The sequence below is a fragment of the Armigeres subalbatus genome, chromosome 2 (assembly GCF_024139115.2).
Source record: "Armigeres subalbatus isolate Guangzhou_Male chromosome 2, GZ_Asu_2, whole genome shotgun sequence".
NCBI classification, from domain to species: Eukaryota; Metazoa; Arthropoda; class Insecta; order Diptera; family Culicidae; genus Armigeres; species Armigeres subalbatus.
The window spans coordinates 441,428,046-441,437,909 of record NC_085140.1 but is presented as its reverse complement, the minus strand read 5'-3'; positions in this window follow the sequence as shown (position 1 = coordinate 441,437,909).

Below are 9,864 nucleotides of genomic sequence, written 5' to 3'. Positions count from 1 at the left end.
CGGAAGTTACGTATTGCTAAAACATGATGTATCAGTAAACGTCATATAAATGACAAGTTCAGCAGCGGTAAAAATGGTAATTTTTAACATACCCTTCGGAAACCCGAACATAACTGCAAGGCCAACTTATCGAAGAGGTTATAGCGAACCAGATATACTAGAAGATTTCCATCGCTCCGATGGTCGTTGATCAAAATCGGACTATTCACTGCAAAGTTATGCTGTTGTGAACACTCGACAAATGTTTGCTCTATTCTCAACCTTTTTAATCTTTGTATATCCCTCACGCTTCAACGCTGCTTTGAACTGATAGATTTTTTTGAAAACCATATGTTTTCAGGTGGCCAAATTAGGTACTGTTGGCCAAACGGCAATGCACTTTCCCTAGTTCTTTATTTCGTCAATATTTTACTTATTTTGGTAACCAGTAACAATGACAATTTTACGAGATTGTCAAACGTCGATGACTTGCTGTCTCATTATGCAAGGTTGTTTAACATATCCTTTATGTGGAACTTTGTTGTATAATAATGGCAATAGTGGGCCGCCATCGGCCACTAAAGTATGGCGCGTGCGTGTCCAGGTCCAATTCCGCGTGAGGAGGATCAATTCGTGGAAGCCGAGTGGTGGAACGGCAGCACGTAATTAAACACTCTTTCGTTCCACATGCGTTGATCGCGAATCATTGCACGACGGGACAGCTTTTTGTGGGTTTTCAAACCTAGCCTGACTGTGAATAGGCGTCTGCGCAAGTCTGGTTTCATGACGATATTCCCTTATCGAGGACGCGACATGCGGACTGAACAGTGTGTTGACTTTCGGGTGTAGCTGCGAGCTCGATGCGTTAGATGAAATTAATGTTTAAGTTTGTTGAAAATAAATGAAACAAAGTCAAGTTATTGTTATATACCGAGTGGTTTTTCACTTTTGGAATGGGAAGTAGACTTTTGATTTAAATTAGATCGTCACCGTGTAGTTCCAATCGAAAAACGCATGTGCTGACTTTATCAAATAAGAAGTTATCACGAAAATATGAACTAGGTACTTTGATCACTTATAAAGGTGTGGTGTGGGATAAACAGTTCACAATGTGCTATGAATTACATTTGTAGCGAAATTTAACCATCAAGCCACAACAAAGCCACAACATATCAGAACGGATTAAGATCATTCTAACCTGCTTCTAATCAAAAACGTACAATCTGAAATATTTGAATGTTTTAGTTTGAAGGTTTAGTATTAAACTTATTAAACCATTGCAAAATATCTGGTAAAGTTTCCTTTCAACATAAAATACATTTGCTGTAACGCTAACAAATCAGCGAATTCCGCATTGAACAGATGCGAAAAAAAACAGTCCCAGCTTAATCTATGGCCAGCCTGGGTTAACATGTCGCACCCAGGAAACATGCTTCAACGAGCGTAGATAAATGAATACGATAAAAATAATTAACGACAGAATACTAATTCTTTCAACTGTGAGCGCTCGCGAGATGAGCTGGATCTCATGCTCCGCTCGGGAGTCTCCTAATCGTTCGCGTCTAACAGCGTTTCAGAATGCCTCATTTCGCGGGTCACAGGGACACCAAAGAGTTAATATTTGGTCCACTCGTGCAACCATATGATAAATAATGATTTGCAAAATAGAAAAATAAAACGATGGAAAGCAAACGACGGAGAAAAAGGTGTTTTGGTCTCTAATGAACTGTGAATGACTTTAGTCGAGAACTCCCCTGTCCCAGGGGAAGTTTTCCGGACCTCTTCGTTCCTGCGACGAACAAATTGAGCGCGCATGCAAAGGCTTTATTCTGGGTTGCCAGACGTCAAGCTCGTCGACTGGTGGCAACTCTGGCGGTGTTGAATTTATTAATGGTATTGAGCGCTTCTGGACGACCCTGCCGGAGCCGCAGTGCTGTACCAGATTTAAATGATTTTTAATTTGTTTTATTCAGAGTCACATCACGCTACAAACTGGCCACGTTTAAGTGCTGGGGATCGCGAGGAAATCGCCAGATTGCGGTCGCCGTCGTTGCGTGAATCATTGCTTCATGGGAGAAAACTGCGTTCTACCGTTATTGAGTTTAAATACATACAAGAGAAACTATCCAGGCTGGAAGGAAATTGTCATGAATGCATTCAGTCAGCTGAAGCACGGCCCGATGGAGCATAGTCGAACGCCTTATCATAAACTCAATCAGCTAATAGGGGCTCGAGTAGCAAAGAAGACATAGGTGCCTCGGAATAAGCTCCTTTCCAGATCAGTGGTTTATTATATTTAATTTTATGTTGTGAGCGGTTCATTGAGAACGACTACATGTCTTTCGGTGCAGTAAAATAGAGGCCAGTAGTGCTGTTGGAAACCATTAATGGTGCGCTGCAGGTGGTAGTCCTGTAATAATACATTAACAGATTACCGAGGTTCGGTAAAATAGATCACATTGTTGCAATTAATGTAGATATTATGTTCCACATTTTATAAAAAAAAATAACGAAACATTATGATTAACGAACTTAAACTTTATTCAGTTCTGTTTATTAACAAAGTTCGTTAACAATATTGTAATGAACGTATACTTATACCATAAATCAGTAATAAACGTAATGTTGATAAATGTTGAGTACACATTGCTGATAGAAGCGGTAAACGAAAAAAGACGGATGATTATTAACTGAGAACTTTAATTCGAAGAAGCTTATCAAATTTGTTACCTTGCCAATAGGTTACAATCCCTAAATTTGCTTCTTTTATTATCGTTTAGTTTCCTTTTTCCTTTGTAAATAAGTACACAGTAAAATATTATGAAAATTAGCCACGACGAATTCATAATTGATATATAAAATTCGGAAACAGAATGTACCAGATCATAATTTTAAATTTCTGTGATGTAAATAAAACCATTAATTTCAATTGAATATATCTTAATTTACATGACTCTACCGGAAACCTTGAGCGAGGCACGTGGCTGTTAAAACAAATCATAATGAACTCACTGCATTTCATCAAACCGCAGCTGGCACCTATTTAAGTATAAGAATCAACCTAAACGGTATATCTTCGCTATGAAAATAAAGCAGCCTTTATGACGTTGCATTTCATCGCTGCAACTCTATGTTTTTTTGCTTTTTCCAGCGAGAAATCTGTGATGCATTCAGCATACTGAGTCTCAAATAATTCCGTCTTGATGGAGATTCCGTGTCATGTAAATTTAAGCTATCGCTTAGCCTAATGAAGAATTATCGAATCATGACAACGTTTAACCTGTTACACCTTGATCAACTGGATATCAAGAAGCGGAAATACCGAGACGATAAGTTCGGTTCTCCCTTACCAGACCAATGTTCGGATTCCTCATGCTCTGCTCCTTTTTTGTTTTCAAATAAAAATAAGAACTGTAAAATTCCAGCATGTAAATTTAAAACAACCTATAACTTTCTGTTGTTTAACTCGGAGCAGATTTTTACATCTACTTGAACGAAATTTACAGGTTTTGTCCGTACTGTGTACATTTACCCTAAAATTTAATGTAAATAATAAGAAAATAAAAGATTGAAAAAAGAAAAGAAAATTGAATTTAAAACCCATTTCACCACATTTATCTCCTTGGTATCATCTGTCAAAAGTGTATCTCATCCTATATGTACAAAATCATCATGGCGCGTAGCTCAACTGTGTACAGACAAACCATCCCGGAAATGTTCTCCTATACTTGGATTTTGCTGTATCCGTCGAAGACCATAAACCCTAAGCAGGATGAGGCCAAGGCCAAGGGCTCTTTTTGGTAACAAAGTTCCGACAGTTTAAACCTTCGTTGCTCTCTCTCTTTTTTTCTGAAACCTTAGGAACAAAATTCCTAGCTGTTTCATGAGTGACACTGGTAACCGGCAGAATAGTGTCTCGGAAGAAAATTGATTTTACCACCCATCATCGGAATTGTCGAGGGTGATCTAACGGCCTGTGATCTGTGGGACCGTGAGTGACAGTGAAATCCCCATCCGCTACAAGAGGAAGAGAACTGTACGTCCTTCAACCTTGGACGTTGCATCCTGGACCCGACAATCGTCGACATAGCCATCGGTGAGGAAGTGGACCGGTCGAAGCCAATAGTCCGAACATCCACCGACCGACTGGAAATCGCAACAACCTTTGAAGTCAGATGAATTTTTTGTACATTCCTTTATAACCCAGTGAACTCCTGTAAATATTGAATAAACCCAACCAGTGAACTTTAAGTTAATATCTAGTATTTAGCATACTTATTTCACACGCAAATCCCTTTTCTCCATCATTCGTTTTATTGAAATAAAAAAATAAATAAATTAGTCAGCTCCACTAGGATGGAATGGGGGTCCATAAGTTATCCCCTCCTTCCATAAGAGCAAATCGGTTAAAGATAAGTGCTACATAAATGAGTGAGAAATATTTACTCGCTTTTGTCGAAATCCAAAATGCATGGATGTGATACTTATTTATTTATCATCAGACTAAGGCCGGAGTGGCCCGGTACATAAGACTTCTCCATTCAGCTCGGTTCAAGGCCGCCTTCGCCAACCACGCAGTCACGGAGGGTCCGCAGTCGTCCTCCACTGATCGATCCACCTGCCGCTGTGCACCTCGCCTTCTGTTCCCGTCGCATCGTTGTCGAGAACCATTTTCACCGGATTATGTCCGACATTCTGGCTACGTGCCGCCCACCGCAGTCTTCCGATTTTCGCGGTGTGAACGATGGATGGTTCTCCCAACAGCTGATGCAATGTGGTTCATTCCGCCTCCACGTACCGTCGCCATCTGCACCCCACCATAGATGGTACGCAACACTTCTTCTCGAAAACTCCAAGTGCGCGTTGGTCCTCCCGAGCATCGTCCAGGTCTCGTGTCCGTAGAGAACTACCGGTCTTATGTAGCGTTTTGTAGATAGTCAGTTTGGTACGGCGGCGAACTCATTCGATCGGAGCGTCTTGTGGAGTCAGTACGTACGATTTCCAGCCACTATGCGTCTCGAATTTCTCTGCTGGTATCGTTATCGGTGGTCGCCGCTGAGCCCAACTACACGAATTCTTCACCACCTCGATTTCGGCACCACCGATGAAACTCGTGGTGGGTGGCTGACTCCTCTCTTGAGCCTCTTCCTATCATGTACTTGTCTTCGACGTGTTGATGACTAGTCAATCCGTTTAGCTTTCTTCAGTCTGATGTAGGCTTCCTCCATCTTCTCAAAGTTACGTGCCATGATATCAATGTCGTCAGCGAAACCAAATAACTGGACGGACTTGTGAAAATCATTCCACTCGTGTAATCCTGCCCTTTCGTATTACCCCTCAAAGCGATGTTGAAGCAGACACGAAAGACCATCACCTTGTGAACGCTCTGCGCGTTTCGAAGGGACTGAGAATGCCTCAACTCGAACTACGCACATCACCCGTCGTCGTTGATCAAACGTATCAGTTTATCCGGAAATCCGTTTTCGTGCATTAGCTGCCATAGCTGGTCCCGATCGTTGTATCATATGCGGCTTTGAAGTCGATAATAGATGATGTGGGACGTTGTATTCGCGGCATTTTCAGTAATACCTGACGTATGGCGAACACCTGGTCTGTGGTAGAGCGTTCCCCATAAAATCCGCCTGGTACTGCCCCACGAACTATCTTGTATTGGTGTTAGTCGACGGCATAAAATTTGAAGAGTACCTTGTAGACGGCGTTCAGCAATGTGATTGCGCGGTAGTTGCTACAATCCAGCTTATCGCCCTTTTTGTAGATGGGACACGACACCTTCCATCCACTCCTGCGGCAGAACCTCATCCTCCCAAACTTGAATCACCCAGTGCAGCGCTTTGCCAGTGTTCACCACCGTGTTTAAACAGCTCTCCTGGTGGTTGTCAGCTCCAGGGGCTTGTTGTTTTTTAGCCGGCCGATCTCCTCCTGGATTTCCTGGAGATTCGGAGCCGCAAAGTCGCATGTCCTGCGCGCGTCTCCTAGGTTCATTACCATACCGCCACTCTGTTCTGCCTATCGCCATTCAGGTGTTCTTCGTAGTGCTGCCGCCACCTTTGGATCACCTCACGACCTCGTTCCTGTAGAAGGTTCCCGTTTGTCCTCACATATCAGGCTGTGGCACGTGGCCCTTACGTGAACGGTTCAACTTCTCATAGAACTTTCGTGGTTATTAGCGCGGTACAGTTGCTCCGTCTCTTCACGGTCTCGATCTTCCTGCTGGCGCTTTTCCTCCGGAAAATCGAGTTTTGTCTGTTCCGCGCCTGCTTTGTAGCTGCCTCGTTCGCCCTGCAGCAACTCGCCATCTTTCTTCCTCAACCTGCTCACATTCGCCGTATACCAGTCGTTTCTCTGATCCGGGCACCGTGCCTAGTGCAGCGGTTGGGTTACCAATGGCGGATCGAATACTCTCCAGCCATCTTCACAGAGATGCTGCGCCTAGCTGCTCTTCCGTTGGGAGTGCCATTCAGCGCTGCGCGTAGTCTTGGCTAGTCTACCGTCTTAGCCGCCCAATATTAAGCCGCGGCGGATCTCCACGCAGTGTTGATCACCGTCGAGGTTTTGAGCGCAGACATACTGCGACGAGGTAGTGGTCGGATTCATTCGCATCTGCGGTAAGTGCGCTACGTTCGTGATGTCGGAGAAGAATTTACCGTCGATTGTAGAACGTGGTCGTCGGTTTTTCCGTTACTTGATTGGTGATTTCCATGTGGCCTTGTGGATATTCTACGGGGAAGAAAGGTGCTTCGGCTACCATTCCGCGGGAGGCTGCAAAGTTTATGCCATCGTTGGCCGTTGTCGTTCGATGCGGTATACAGACTCCGATGACCGGTCTTTACATTTCCTCCCTTCCTACCTGAGCGTTCATGTCACCGATGACGATTTTGACGTCCCGCAGTGGGCATCCATCGTATTCTGCTCCAGCTGCGCATAGAACGCTTCTTTCTCGTCGTCGGATCTCCCTTCGTGTGGGCAGTGACGTTGATGATGCTATAGTTGAAGAAACGGCCTTTTATCCTCAGCTTGCAATCCTTGCTGATTGCGCACCCAATCACGCGTTGGCCATCTTTTCCCAGCACTATAAGCCGGTTCCCAGCTCGTTGATGGTGCCCGCTTTGAGAAGGTAGCCGCTCGACTGCCCGCTTTCCACACTTTCTGTCCTGTCCAGCAGATTTCCTGCAGCGCTACGATATCGAAGTTGGTGGGATGTAATTCATCGTAGATTATCCTGTCGCAACCCGCAGCTCAGGCGACTTGCAGTTCCATGTTCAAGCTTCAATCGGATCCTTTGTTCGTCGCCAGGGTCGTGCGATTGTATCGAGTCGTATTATCTTCTATGTTGTTCGTAATGGTTGTTTTAAAGGCGGCTTATTGGGCTGCAAAACCTCCTGTCTCGTCGGAGGGCCCGTCGTGTCAGGGCTGTTTAGCGTCCCACCTAACACCAGGACTTGGGTTGTGCGCTTTAGCGCAGCCCACGGTCGCTTTGTGGAACCTACTTGCGGATTCATGCAGCTTTTTTACTAGGGTTTAACAGGGGCCCACTGTCAAACGCACCACATCCTAGGCAGGCGCCACAACTCGCAGATGGCTGGGGAGGATCGTCAAGCCCTTGGACATAGTCCCTGCTGCCCTCTGGATGTGATACTGAACTAGTTATAATATTTAGATACAGAATATTGAAGGAAGACCGAAGAAGTGGATTTCTAATTACAGATTACAGTAATGTCGAACAGACAGCCATTCGGTATGTTGAGAAAGTCACTCTGGCTTATGATTCCAGTTTCACGGATGGCACAGATACGCTAGGGTACATGTCGCCGGAGAGTCATGTCACGATATTAATCAGAGTCGAGACATCTAACATCCATGAAGTCATGTAGCCATAATGAACAATCAGCCGAAAATGTACTTCTGCCAAATGTACTGCCATTTGGACGAATATGTCACCGAAGGAATAGGCCGTAGGGTGAGCTATTCGGACGGACATCTTTTTCGGCCAAATGGCTTGCTCCACCAGACGACAACGGCTGATCATATGGCTAGCGCTTTTGCTCCATACGCAGAAGGTCGTGGGTTCAATCCAATCCTGTTTCCGTCTCCTATTTTGTATCTTTCCCTATACTACTTCTTGTGGAGAAGAGGTGAATATTGTAGCAACACCTTTTGAAATGTTAGCCTATATGGTAACACAATGTAACGCATTCCAGAGACTCTCCTGAGTCGATAAGATATTTTGGAGAACATGAAGACTTTCTCTTACGCATGCGTACACGCATAGAAAAAGCAAGGGTCTTGCGCAAGAAAACTCGAGGCAGTCTTTCGAATATAGTCAACACTGACGGATGTGCAATGGCAAGCATTCTGGACGACGATAATGCGAATAGCATTTTTTCTTTCATTGTTTCTCCTAACCGGATGTTTCTTGGAAACATCGGTTTTGCAATGCAGGGAAAGTCTTGCTAACTAGATTAGGAGCAGTGAAGACAGAGTTCGGGATTTCAAATAATCCCCATTACCTTCAGATTTTAGCAGTTTTGCTTCCTTCGGGCACGTACCTCCGAAGAATCATCCATATCAGCTACGTCGGAGCCAATTTATCAATGGCAATGGAATCGTAGTAATCACTTACTCGAACGGCAGCTGAAATAGCAGCCATGGCGAGTGGTTGTGGCGGATGTGTCTAGCGACTAACATTCTGCTAATTAAGTGACTAACAACATTAACTAATTAGGAAAAAAACTTTGAATAAAACAACTTAAACTATTCTAATCAGACCCACTCTGTGGAGAACAATACAACAATCTTTGCCCTTATCTCGGCTGCTGCTGTAGGTAGCAGCAGTAACATTATACTGCTTCACTGGCGTCGCCAGGCCAGCTACTTCCTCGCCGACAGTGATCGCCTGGATGCGTAGGTAGGACGCACCACACATAGCACACACTACCGAACAATCCGCGATGAGACACAGCACACACGTCTGGCTCGTTCGAACTATCGGCAAGGAATGGACACTTCGATGGAGCCAATCGACTATCGAAAAGCAGTATTGAGATCTCGTTCTCGAGTCGCAGTCGCCGCTAAACTGCAACTATAATATGATGAAGAGATGGAGGCGTAGTTCGTGTAATAACCAATGGAGCTAGTGTGCCAGAGCTCGGGTTCGGCCACAGGAATTGTAGCAAGGAACAATGAAAATCTTATCGATCTGGCATGGACGCGAAGTAGAAAGGAAAATGAAGAGGATTTCAAAGAACCCTAGAGAATCTGCAAACGTAGCAGCAGTTTCAACTAATTTCATCGAATTACAATTCCAACAACAAACGGATTGGTGAGGTCGAATCAACCAAGGTAACAAAAGAGGTAGCAGTGGTTATAATCAAGTAGTGCTGCGTAATCAAAAGGGAATAGATTGTTGGAGATGTGGAAGATCCTTTCATCGTTCATCTGGCTGCCCGAACAGTGAGAAGTTTGTCACAATTGTGGTCGCGTGGGTCACATTGCCCGGAAAATGGCAGCCACTAGTAGCGGTGATCCAGAAGGGTCTATAGGGCGTAGATTACCGATGTTCATGGATCCTACTAATAAATTCGGTGAATTGACATTCCTCCAACTAACCGGAAAATATAGGTGCCCAACTCCCGACGAACCCGTAAATCGTGGAAAAATCTGGAGCTCAAGGAACAAAATATATTTTGAGAATTGAGACCCTGTCAGTAAACAGGCTACTGTTGAGAAAACTCATCGACCAAGCTAGAATGTTGTAGTTACTCCCCATCCAAGTTTGAATACCAGCAGATGTGTCATCTCTTGTTACGAGCTGTTGAGAATGGAGGCAAAATATATTTTGGCAGAGATGACCATAGATGGTGTAAC